General features: G+C 43.0%; 1 protein-coding gene across 2 annotated transcripts in view; it reads left to right on the forward strand.

Moving 5' to 3' along the window:
- The window catches only part of LOC105495413 (transmembrane protein 132D), an 830003-nt gene that overhangs the window by 45594 nt on the left and 770554 nt on the right, over positions 1-13855 (forward strand). The window lies entirely within an intron of this gene.

Here is a 13855-nt window from a genome sequence, read left to right on the forward strand (position 1 = left end):
TCCTGACCTCGTGATCTGCCTGTCTCGGCCTCCCAAAGTGCTGGGATTACAGGCTTGAGCCACCGCGCCCGGCCTAGCAGGTTGCATTCTCAAATGTCCACAGAGGCAGAGTGGGGCCGTGTTAGTCTAGGGTGTGTGTTTCCTGTCCAGGGGCAGCTGCTTCTCAATGCCAAGGGCAGTGTGAGTCTCCTGTGACCAGGACCCCAGAATTTCCATGAGAAAGTGTAAATGCACATTTTTATGTGAAATGTTCTGTATGAGTCAGGGTTCTCCAGGGGAACAGAACTAACAGGGGAGATGTACACATGAAAGGGAGTTTATTAGGGAGAATTGACTCGCATGATCCAAGGCGAAGTCCTGTGATAGACCGTCTGCAAGCTGAGGAGCAAGGAAGCCAGCAGTGGCTCAGTCTGATCACAAAACCTCAAGGGAAGCTGACAGTGCAACCAACAATCAGCCTGCGGCCAAAGGCCCCAGAGCCCTCAGCAAACTGCTGGTGTAAGTCCAAGAGTCCAAAGGCTGAAGAATCTGGAGTCTGGGGCAGGAAGCATCCGGCATGGGAGAAAGATGAAGGCCAGAAGATTCGGGAAGCCAGCTTATCCCACCTTCTTTGCCTGCTTTTTTCTAGCCGTGTTGGCAGCTGATTGGATGGTGCTCGCCCACACTGAGGGTGGGTCTGCCTCTCCCAGCCCACCGACTCAACTGTTAATCTTCTCTGGCAACACCCTCACAGACACACCCAGAAATAATACTTTACCAGCTATGCAAAGTATTATAGGCATCCTTCAATCATGTTGACATCTAATATTAACCATTACATGTTTTAATTTTAAAATATTGGCAATTAATTCAGTGAGAAGAAAAGACAACATTGTCTTAATCATTTTGAGCTGAGTATGTTGGTGCAAAAGTAATTGCGCTTTTTGCTTTTAATGGCAAAGCTGCAATTACTTTTACACCAATCTAATAAAATTCCATAGACTGGTGGCTTATAAACAACAGGGATCTATTTCTGTGGTTCTGGAGTTTGGGACTCCAGGATCAAGGCAGCTGCAGATTCAGTGTCTGCTGGGGACCTGCTTTCTGGTTCAGAGATGGCACCTTCTCACCGTGTCCTCACATGGTGGCAGGGATGAACACACTCCTGCAGGACTCTGTCATAAGGGCACCCATCGCGTTCCCCCAGACTCTGTCATAAGGGCACCCATCCCATTCCCCCGGACTCTGTTATAAGGGCACCCATTGCGTTCCCCCGGACTCTGTTATAAGGGCACCCATCCCGGTCCCCCAGACTCTGTCATAAGGGCACCCATCCCGTTTTCCCCTGGACTCTGTTATAAGGGCACCCATCGCGTTCCCCTGGACTCTGTTATAAGGGCACCCATCGCGTTCCCCTGGACTCTGTCATAAGGGCACCCATCGCGTTCCCCTGGACTCTGTCATAAGGGCACCCATCGCGTTCCCCTGGACTCTGTTATAAGGGCACCCACCCTGGTCCCCCAGACTCTGTCATAAAGGCACCCATCCCGTTTTACCCCGGACTCTGTTATAAGGGCACCCATCACATTTCCCCAGACTCTGTTCCCTGATTGTCTTGCACAGGGCTTGCCGTCTAATAGCATCACCTTGGTTAAGATCTCAGCATTAATCTGGGGGAGGGACATAAACATTCAGTCCGTTGCAAATTCCATGTGGGCAAACAAAGCAGGTCCAAGGTTGCTGGATGGTGCCTTCTGAAAAGTCATCTGGTAGACCCAAGGCTGTTTCAGAAAGGCAGCGCAGTCAGGAGTGAGGGAGTCTCCAGCCAGATGGCTCGGCTCAGATCCCAGCCCTGGTGCTTGCTAGCTGTGTGAAGATGAGCTGGGATTTTATCTAACTGTGTCTCATTTCCATATCTTTAAAATGGGTGCTAGCACAACACCTACCTCATCTACTTAGGAGGAGCTGATGAGTATCAATGATCCAGAGAGTTCCTGGCCCGCAGCTGGCACGCAGTCCACGTTACTGTCAGACAGTGGGAGAAAAGAGTTTCGTCCTTGTCCTGGTGGGCCGTTCTCACTGCAGTGTTGCTTTTGTTCCACGAGGTCAGTTTTTTCTCACTCTTTCATGAGACTATTTTTAGAAAACTCAATCCATTTCAGTGCTTTTCCCGAAGGACTGTGGGGAGTTGTGGGGAATGATTTTCTCACCCCACTTGGCGATCAGGGCTTGACATCCCACTCGTGAGCATTGACTGTGCGTGGAGTTCTGGGGCTGAATCCTGCTCCTCTGAGTTCCTTGGCCTGTGACATTGGCCCCGTGTCGCATTTCCTTTTCTGTAAAATGAGGTGATGGTCAAGCCTGCCTCAGAGGTCGGGGTGATAATTTCAAGAGTGAAATTTGGAGACAGCTAAGGACAGTGCTGGGACATAGTAAAAGTTCAGTGATAGCTGAATGTTTTGTGTCCCCAGGGACCGCTGTTTAAGCCTTAACCACCTCCTGCTTTATTCCCCACATTAAGCATTTTGCGCTCAGAACAGTCAGTGACGTAACATGGGAAACGGGGGGTAAAAGTGACAAGGACTGCTGCGGGCATCAGTAGAATCCCCGCCTCGAGTTACCGAAGAGGAAACGGAGGCGCATCCCCAAGACGTGGCTTTTCTTTGCGTTATTGCATTGCTTTTCCACCTGCCCGGGACTCTGATCCAACACTCTGTTATGTGGAAACTTCTGTGTATTTCTTGACTTGCGGTAGGTTCAGTCCTGTTGCATGTGGAGGGATGCAGTGGAGTTGTGTGCTGAGTGTATTCCAGTAAACTTACGAACCAAATCTAAGACTTCCCTCTTCCCCAGGACACATCCTCCATTCCCTGGAAGATGCAACTCCTGAGGAAACTGAGTCCAATGATCAGAGACATTGGCATTTGGAGGGGACCCACTGATAATTGCCACCTGCACAGGAGCGCTCTTCCGTAACTCCTCAGAGAGCATGTGGGCCGCTACAAATGCAGATCCAACTCAGCCAGGACCTCCCGTGTGCCAGGTGTCATGGGATTCATGCTTTCAAACCATCGGTTCTGGTTAAGACTCATATAATGAAACAGATGGGTTCACAAGATTTTAGTTTACATGGGAAGAAGCTTTAGACTAAAGCAGAGGGAAGTAAACTTACAGGCAAGCAGGAAGGCTTGAAGGCTGGAGTGTTCTTGGAGGCTCTCGGCTGGGTGCAGGCTGACCTTGGGTGAGAGCCCTCGCTCATTGCCCCATGGCGCTGTCCTTCCCGTGGGTTCAAACACCCCCTTGTTCCTGGTCAATATCCTCTGCGCTTCTCTTTGGGGATTTAGGACACCACGGCATTCTCCTCATTGTCCAAGGAAACCGTTCTCCTCATCTAGAAACACCATCAACTTCTGAAGTTAAATTGAGACCAGAGTGGATTCTCCACGTCAGTCTCTCCGCTTTCCCTCTGTGACTGTGGACTCTGGGAGGGTTAGAGGGAGGTGGTGCCAATGGCAAAGACACGCGCTAAGGCTTTTCCACGGGCCTTTCTGAAGCTGGGACTGGGTCTCAGATCTTTCTTCAGACCTGAGGGATGTTGAGTGGAGAATGTTTGCATCCATCAGTCTTCCATCATGTTACACTGGAGTTTCGTGGCAGTGACGTGAATTAAAGAGTAGTATTTTAGATTTGATATTTTCTTGCTGCATAATTTATTATAATTTTTAGTGGTCAATCTCAGCATCCTGATTCAGCTTCAGAAAAGTTTGGAGCGTCTCCCAAAGAATGAGGAATGATTAGCCTACCACAGAATCTTCTTTTGGAGGCACAGTGAAAAGCACATAAAGCACACATGACAGTTTATGACTTACTATAAAGCACTCCCTTGTATAAGCTTGATGCAGGGTCATGAATGAAACCTTGTCCTCACCCCTCGATGTTCTGCTTTCAAGATACCACTCCTTCCCCATCTCCAGAGATCACCCCTGATCTGACTGCCATGGGTCTCTAAATACACAGTAGGCTTGACACCCATTCATTTCTAGTCTTTACAAAGAATTGGTTATGCATTGTTTTTTGTTTTTCTTTCTTTTTTTTTTTTTCAGATGGGGTCTTGCTGTGTTGCCCAGGCTGGAGTGCAGCCGTGTGATCACAGCTCACTTCAGCCTCAACCTACCAGGCTCAAGCACTCCCCCCACTTCAACCTTATGAGCAGCTGTGACTACAGGCGTGCATCACCAAGCCCAGCTCATTTTTGTATTTTTTGTAGAGACAGGGTTTTGCCATGTTACCCAGGCTGGTCTCAAACTCCTAGGCTCGAGTGATCTGCCCACCCTGGCCTCCCAAAGTGCTGGTATTACAGGTGTGAGCCGCTGCACCTGGCCTTGGTTGTGTATTTCTATGGATAAAAATATATACACTCAGCAAATAAAATAAAACTTGTATCTTCTTCTGCATCCTCTCTCCCTGTCCCCAGACCCTAGAGGTAACAGCTATTAGGAATTTGGCGCAGTATTTTCAGGCTTTACACATTTGCACAAGGCTTGTGTGTGAGGTTGTGCAGGTTGTGGGTGGCGCGACTTCAGTTGATGGCATCCACATAAACCAGGGGCTGCAAGCTGTGGCTCGAGGGTCAAGCCCAGCCTGTGCCACCTGTTCTTGTATGTTCTGTGAGTTTAAAATCTTTACATTTTTTAAATGGTTAAAAAGTCAAAATAAGGTTTTACAATGTGAAAGTTGCACAAAATTCCAATTATGGTGGCCAAACACAAAGTTTTATTAAAGTCTAGCCATACTCATACATTGGTGGCAGAATTGAGTAGTTGTGGCAAAGACCCTATGAGTCACAAAGCCTAAAATATTGACTCTCTGGCCCTTTATGGAAAGTTTGCTGGCCCCTGACATAGACTGTGATGCAGGCATCTCCCTTGGAGTTTTACAGTGCGCAGCATGCACCGCTGTAGGGAAGCAGTGCTGTGAACATGGGCACACACATCACTTAAAAATAAAACAGTGTTAATGTACTGTAATTCATTGTATTACTGCTAACACTTTGGTTGCCTTGAATTTTTCACTATTACAAATCATGCTGCAGTAAACATTCTTGTACTTTTGTACAGCCCTTCGCATGTCACTGAAGTTCCAATTATCTCCAACCGAGAGCAGTGTTAATGCTGGCGTGTGTACAATTTAATCAACAATGTGGCAACTTGTGGTAAATGAACAATTTTTCAATTTAATATTTATTATCGTAGCCTGCGAGAAGGAAATCTGTTCTGACTGGTTTAAAAGAGTTTCTATAATGAGCTAGGAGATTTTAAAATTCTAAATGGGAAAAGCAAGTCAACTAATTTCCAAATAATTGGGAAACTGTTCAGCATAAAGAAAATGTAGTTTTCGTGTGCTCAGATTGGCTGTATATGCAAATTTGATGCTGATTAACTTTCTAGAAGTCAGTTTTCCCTGTGGATACTAACATCTACCTGACTACATCTGTGCTACATATTTGGAGAGAAGCATTCCGAATGAAAACTGTATTTTCTGAGCTAATATTTGCATGAATATTGAGATGTTGTTCCCTTTGTGAAGTAAACATTGACCTCAGTTTCACCTTTATTTCTGTGCTCTGATCCCCACACACCAGTAACTGCTGATGACTGGGTGTTCCTCCTGGTGGAATCTGCTGGAACCAATAAAAAATGCCTGGCTGCTGTTATTTTTGGTGAGCCTTTTCTTTCAAAGGAATTTAATTAAGAAAAGTCTTTATTTTGTGTCCTCGCATGGAAAAGTCCCCCCCAGTGTGTGTGGCATTGCATAAATATGAATAAATCATCATTGGTAACAATTAAAAGCATTTGTACTAAACATGTAGCCTCAGCTTGTCCTTTTACTGGAACATGCTGGTGGATTTCTGATCGAATGTTGCCAATTTCTGATCTTTATTCAACTCTAGGAAGTATTGTAGAAAACGTCCTGATTCCTACAGAAGACATATGTATAAAATACCCTGTCCATACCCAGACCCCTGCAAGCAAACAAACCAAAGCAAGATAATGTTAACAACAATGGCAACCAACCCTTACCCACCCCGATGCCCTTGAAATGTGCATTGCATACTTACAGGAATCTTGATGTCGCCTTTGCTGATATTTTTGCCCCACCCACATCCCCTTAACATGTTTCATCTTTGCATGGCCAAGTTTCCCGTGAGCTTGGAAATAAGTGCCTGGTGCACATCCGCCATGGGGGCAGGCCTGGCCACAGTAAAAGATACGTTTGTTAAAGGGCTCAGGGTTGAATTATGACTTGGGGGCCCTGTGGAGTGTTCACCCAGAGCTGGAAAGAACTCCCGTAGCTCCTTCCTCCTGTCTGTGAATCACGTGTTCCTCGTCCTTCCAGATTGGAGCTTTGCAAAAATCAATGTGAGCACAGGAGACATAGAGGGGGGAGAGAGAGAGAGAGAGAGAGAGAGAGAGAGAGAAAGAGAGGGAGAGGGAGAGAGAGAGAGAAAGAGAGGGAGAGGGAGGGAGAGAGGGAGAGAGAGAGAAAGAGAGGGAGAGGGGGGGAAGAGAGAGAGAGAGAGAGAGAGAGAGAGAGAGAGAGATCCACCACTTCTTTCCGACTTGGGCCTTTCACTTCCTCAGCTCTCACACAAAATACCTTCAGAAAGAAACTAGGTCTAGGATCATGGTTTTCAAATCTACAAATATATGGGAATTCCACACTTCAGTGGAGGCTCTTACCAAATAGAAGACTATTGCTATATGCGTGAGCATTTTTCTCTTGCTGTTAAGAACTTATGCAAATATCCGCATCCATTTGACAAGACAGGCAGGGTGAGGTGATGTGGAATAGCGCGAAGCCCCTGGGTTTATTCAGGGGTCACGCAGCACCAAGATAAAACCTTGGCTCTGGTATTTATTATTGTTTAATCTGAACATTTTCTGACTCAACTCCCTTATCTGTGTAACTGTGTATGCTGATATCATAATTTATAGGACTGTTGCAAGATTCAAGGAGAGAATGTTTGTGCAATGCCTACCGCATTGCCTGGCAGGGAGCTGGCCTCGGGTAAAGCTCAGTTCTTTCCCTGCACTTTCACTCCCCTGCTTTCCTCACCAGCAACAGTCACGGAGTGACCAGTTAGCTTTTGTAAATGATGAAGCCGTATCCCTTTTTTGGTGGGAATGTCAATGGTATTGCAATTTAATAATTGTGTGGTATAAATAGTCATCTATAGCTGTGTTCACATGACTCTAGCAGATTCAAATTCAATTATTATATATAAAGGAATTCGATTTTTGTGAAGTCAGAGCAAACTGCATCTCAAGGTTTTTATTTTCAGTTTTGGATTGATGACTCAAACTAAGCGGGGAGATTTGCTTTTTCCCCTAGAGAAACAGAAGTATGGTTTATGCTGGTATTTTTTGGTATTTAGGTATATATTTTAGAAAAGCTTGCTTATGTTCTTAAAAATGTTTTAAAAAGCAGCATATTTATATAGAGAGACATCAAAATGGAATACACTTGGGTTTGCGAAATGACAGTTGATTAAACATGACTAGACCACTGTTGAAGCCCTGAGATGTCCTTTTGTAAAAGTGGAGACTGGAAAACCAGGGATGCTTAAGGTCTAACTGGTTGCATTGTAAACTCCTGTCCATGACCACATAGAACATGTTTTTCTCTGGAACATTTCTCCTTAATTACTAAGCCCCTACTCCAGTCTTGGGAGTGAATGAATATTCCAGCCTTAAAATGATAATTTGCAATTCTACGAGAGGCAGGAGGGGAAATACACTTGGCTGGGATGAGGCAAGAGGATGTGAACAGGAACAGTGGGATGAAGTTGAGGGAAGCAAAGAGGAAGATGAGTAGGACAGATAGTGGTGATAGAAGAATTCACTTCTTCACGTGGCTGTCCCTCCCACTTCAAGGATGTGTTGACTCACATGTGCTGATGGGACCTTAACATCTCATTGGTTTCAACTCAAGATATTCTAAGAATCAATCTTTGGGAGTAACTAAAATGATCCCTCAAAATTATTTTGAATTTTTGTGATTTATGAAATTGAGAAACAGGAGAAATTAAAGTCACTCATCAAAAAGACAAACTCAGTGAAAACACCAAAGTGCCCACATTTTCCTAAACAGAAACTATCTAATTTGCAAGTGACTATCCTACACCTCTACCCAGTGCAGCATAGTCCTTGCTAAGAGTCGTGTAGACCATTTTACCTTCTTGATACCATTTTCTACTTTTTCCCCCATTGGAAAATGAGTCTTTTTGATGTTCAGATTTTTTAAGTGCTAGGACCAACCTACCCAAACAAGACATTTTTATCTCAAGACTAAGCGGAAGCGTTCCTGTACTGGGAGACAGTTCTCGTTATCTATTGAAGAACAAAAATTGTCACTTCTGTGTCCCAATTCCTTCATGTTTCATTTCAGGACAGATCCTTTAGGGATGATATGCACTTGAAATCTTTACAGAATCGCTGTGATGGTTTCCAAAGGAACCATTAGGAAATGATTTTGGAGTATTTTATGGGCAAAAAACCGCAATTACTTTTGCAGCAACCTAATAGATGTCAGAGACAAAGGACGCACCCTTGGTTCAGAGAGGAAATCCTGCTGGAATAAATCGCCATGCTCAGCATCCAGAGGGGAGTCAACTCTCACTTATTTGAGTTAATTGAACAGATCAATCAACACATTATGCAAAATCATTGCTAAACTACAACTTACATAGAGTGCTTTTAATTTGAGCAGACACACCCCCATTTCAGGTTCTTGGAGCTGATGAGTTCGGCCGTGTCACTCTGCTTGGAGTCCCTAACACTATTGCGGCCAGGTGGTGGATGTGGCTGGGGTCCTCTGAAGGCTTACCCCATCCATGTCGGGTAGCTTCTCCCGTGGCTACCTTGGGATTCCTCATTGCATGAGTTTTAGGGTTGTCAGACTTCTTGCACGACATCTCTTTTGTTTCCGGGGCAAGTATTCCAGAAGACAGGAAGTGGAAGCTGCCAGCCTCTAAGGCTTGAACCAGGAGACTAGCAGAATGTCACTTCAGTCCCGTTCTGCAGGCAGGTCAAAGCCATCACAGAGCACGGACGTAGACCTCACCCCCGGATTAGAAGAGTGTCAGATATCTGTACTCCACTACAGCATAGAAAAGCAGTCAGTGTTCCTAATATTTGGAAATGCCTTTTGAGCCGATGCCTTAGTTGATTTCAAGCCATGGCCAAGGGTGAACAGAGCTGAAGGGAGCTGTGAAGAGCAGTGAGTGTTCCTAATATTTGGAAATGCCTTTTGAGCCGATGCCTTAGTTGATTTTAAGCCATGGCCAAGGGTGAACAGAGCTGACGGGAGCTGTTGGAAGCCCCTCAGACATGGGAAGACTAAAATTGAAGTTCAAGGCTACCACAGCAGCCAAGACTGAGGGTAAGAACCTGGAGAAGAGGAAAAAGCCTCAGAATGATTCCAGCATTTTGCACCACTGTTTCTCTTGAAACATTTCCACATTTCCAATTAATCACAGCAGACAAAAGGCTGGGGAATTCAACAGAAAGTGCCAGCTAAGAGGCCGAGGAGGTAAGCAACAGCTCATAATAATGTTGACCTAGAGAGACAAAAATGAAGTTCAGGACCTGCCCAGGAGGATGGGCCAGTCAACATTCGGGCTCTTGGTTGCAGTTCAAACAGCCAGAAGCCTGGAACACGAGTGAACCAGAAATAATTAATCCTCACTGAAACTCAACATCTACTTTGAAATAGTTCAATCACAGCCTGGGTTAAGAATCTCTCCTCTTACTCTATTGCCTGCTTGCAACAAAATAAATTCTCTCTGCGGTAAATTAACGTAATCCACACTATTTATAATTTTTCATATACATTGTCTGGCGTCCAGTGAAAAATTTCCCAGGCATACCAGAAATTAAGGCCAAGGGAGGGGGGCAGAAATTGACTCATAGAGGATCCAGATACTGGAATTTTCATAGTGGATTTAAAAATAACTATAATAAATCAAAAAAAGGAAACATGACAAGATTAGCAGGAAATTAAAATATATACAGAGAATCAAAAATTCTAGAACCAAATAATAGAATAACCAAAATTAAAAATATGATACTTTGGCTTATGAGAATTTTAGAATTAGTGAACTGGAATACAGGTCAGGAGAAAATATTCTGAAGAGCAAATATGAAAGAGAGAAACAGAATTTTCCAAAGCTAGTGAGCAACATCAAGCCACAGATTCAAGAAGTGATATGATGTCCAACCAGAATTACTATAAAGGAAATCACACCTGGGTATATCATAATGGATTTGCTAAAAAGAGGAACATGACAACTAACTTATAAGAAGCAACAATAAGATTAAAGTTGACTTTTCAACAGAAATAATGACATTCAGAAGACAATGGAGTGATGTTTTTAAGATGCAGAGAACCCAAGGACCTAGAATTCTATATATAGAAAATATATTCTTCAAAAATGAAGACTAAATAATAGTATTTTTGAAAAACCAACCAGAAAGACTTTGACACAGCCTTCAGTGAAAGAGATGCTAAAGTCATTTTCAAATAGAAGGAGAACCAGCTCTAAAGCAAGCATGCAAATGCAGGAATGAATGAAAGGCTGTAATAAGTGCATGGGTAATTAAATGAAAATTGATCACACAGAGTAACAATTAGATGAACTTAGGTCAGTTTGAGGTAGGAGGTGAGATTTGACTCCAAAGGTGGGGCTTGGGCTCTGGACCACATTGAAGACTACCTGAAACAGGGACAAGGCAAAAGCACCTCCCCATAAGAAACGCCCACCAGTCCATGTCAGTTTATCATTGCCATGGCAACACCCAGAAGTTGCTTCTCCTTTCCATGGCAATGACCCAATGACCTGGAAGTTACTATATTTCTAGAAACTTCTGCATAATTTGCCCTTAATTTGCATGTAATTAAAAGTGGGTATCAATACGACCACAGAACTGCCTCTGAGCTGCTGCTCTGGGCACATGGCTTGTGGAGCAGCCCTGCTCTGCAAGGAGCAGGACCTCTGCTGCTGCTCTTCACTGCTGCTTCAGTAAAAGCTACCACCGATTCACCGCTGAATTCTTTCCTAGGCAATGCCAAGAACCCTCCTGGGTTAAGCCCCAATTTGGGGGGCTCACCTGCCCTGGGTCAATTTGATTTGAATTTTACTGAATTCTATTTATAATACAGTGATTTTGCTTTGAGAATCACTTTAATTTGGGTTAAATCTAATATGAACTTGTGACGAAATTTTGAGATAGACCTTACCAGAGGGGCAGCTGAGGGGCTTTTGTAGGATAATATTTAAACACAGTCAGTATCTCTAGAATTTCCATGTAGTAAGAGAAAGAGCAAGTATAGTGATTGCAAACGTGACCCTTCCCATCTCAGACATGTTTCATTCTTCAAAAAGGTTGTGAACGGTTTTGTTATTTATTTCTGACTAATGTAAAACATGTTGCTCTTGATACCTCTAAAACAGCAGCACAAAGAAAGACATTCAGATTTTCTCTGCCTTTAGAAGTTCCTCTTAGGTGATGACATTTCTCAGGAACTTAAATCTGCATTTAAACATTCTTATAGGGAAGTGTTGTTTTGATTATTAGTTATCCCTGGGATATCAGCCACAAAACAGATTTACTCGGTATGCATATTTTAAATATATGCATCCATATATATTAATTTCATGTTTATTTCCCTTGAGTACATATATTTTTCTTCTAGATATTGAAATAAAATGAATAAGGAAAGTACCTGATCTACCAGTTCTCTGTACACCAAAAGGTAAACTTCTCGTTTTGAAAACACAGGGAAAGGTAGCACTTTAATTATTTTACCATCTAGCTCCATGGGAGTTTGTTTGATCTCATTGCACTTGCATCAGAGGTAAAGGAAGTAGAAATGTCAGCTGATTATAGAGCATAATCATCACCAGATGTTTTGAAATCCCTCCTGTCTCATGAATAGATGACTCTATCCTTCCTTCAAATGGATGGTGCTTAGTGTGACCTCCACCACTCCAAGCCCAAATGGAAAGTGGATTTTATGACTCAAAATTCTATTGTGACTAGTTCATTAAGGACTGTGATTCAGCCCCTTGACAATGCAAAAAATGAGTTCTGGGACCATAGAAGGGAGAGGTTATGATTCTGTTGGAACTGAAAGCATTGATTTCACTATGTGGCCTTAAGACACCTGCTTATACTGAAGAAATTTCTCCAAGTGCAGCGTTGTTCTTCTCATTATTTAGAGGTGCATAAGGGCTCACAAGCTTTGCTCAGAAAGGCTAGCACTGCAAGGTTTGCTTTTAAACCTGATGAGCTTTGTCTGTTCAGATGAACATCAGTGAAATTGTTGGAATCTTTAATAGTGGTAAATAATCTCCCTAAACATTGGGATTACATTCGTCTTGGCAAGATACGTTACAAGAGAGATGAGGGATCCTGAGAATAGAGGGGTAGGCATGAGACCTCATCTCACACACACTCCAGGTCCAGTGCCCACCTGGCACAGTGACTTGCAGGCTCACCTCTTCAAATTGTATGCTTCTCATGCAAGCTCTCTCTCCTTCCCCCTTCCCTCTGTTTTTTCAAGCATGTAAAGTTAAATTGGCATAAGTTACTGTATTTCATTAAAAATAAGATGTCATAAGATTTATCCCCTCTTCAGATGTGTTGGAATATGCAGGCTAGTATTGATCCAATGTAAGAATGCCTGTTCCATGGCACTTCATAAGTTCTTTTTATTTGTTGGTTTCCGAGACAGAGTCTCACTCTGCCACCCAGGCTGGAGTGCAGTGGCCTGATCATGGCTCAGTGTAGCCTCAGCCTCCTGGGCTCAAGTGATCTTCCTGCCTCACCCTCCCGTGTAGCTGTAACTACAGGCACATACCACCATGCCCAACTAATTAAAAATTTTTTTTAATTTTTATTTTTTAATTTTTTAAAATTTTAATTTGCTATAGTGCCCAGGCTGGCCCTGAACTCGTGGGCTCAGGCAATCCTTCCACCTCGGCCTCTCCAGGGGCTGGGATTATAAGCGGGAGCCATCATGCCTGGCCGATTGATAAGTTCTGATAGGTTCAGGGAGAGGTCGGTTAGATGGTTGTGAAAGTGTCTCTCAATATCTATTTTGTAGTGTGTCAGTAGTAGTTTTTTGTGTAGCTGGTATTTTTTTTGTTACAAATGTGATGTATTTGTATTATAGACTCTAAGACTGTGAAGTTCTCTTCCTGCCCATGCTCTTGTTTCCGCTCATACAAGGTCAGCACCTCTTGAGATTGTTTGCTCATTTTTGTTTCTGCAGGTTACTTTGATCCTTTTCCCTTTGATTGCATAAATAATCTGTCAATATCGTTTTGCATGTAGTGGTTTTCAATAAATCATTTTTGTGTTCTACATTCCATGTGTTTGATTTATGTCTTGTGATTCAATGCAATTACGATCACTTATGAGGTGGAATCATGTCATAAATTTGACGTGTTCTATATGAGTAAGAATATAGTAAATATTTGACGACGTATTTATAGATTAATATTTTAGATTTATCTTCTAATTGAGGCTTTCTGAAAATTCTTAATCTATTATTTGGTCATATTCTTTTTTTATTAAAATGTTTTTTTATTTTGGAAAATAGTAGTCTTATATGGATTAATTATGTGGAAATTCTTCAAAAAGTGGGTTCTATGGGCGAGTATATTAAAGAAATACTGTGAGAATTAACGTCTTATAGGCAGTACTATTTGTATAATATACTATGTTCATAACATTGTCAGAGATTTGTAAACTTAACTCATTTGTGTTTTACAGTTTTTGCCATGTCTGGAACCAACAGTACTATTATTTGC

Source organism: Macaca nemestrina, chromosome 10, assembly GCF_043159975.1.
Source record: "Macaca nemestrina isolate mMacNem1 chromosome 10, mMacNem.hap1, whole genome shotgun sequence".
NCBI lineage: Eukaryota > Metazoa > Chordata > Mammalia > Primates > Cercopithecidae > Macaca > Macaca nemestrina.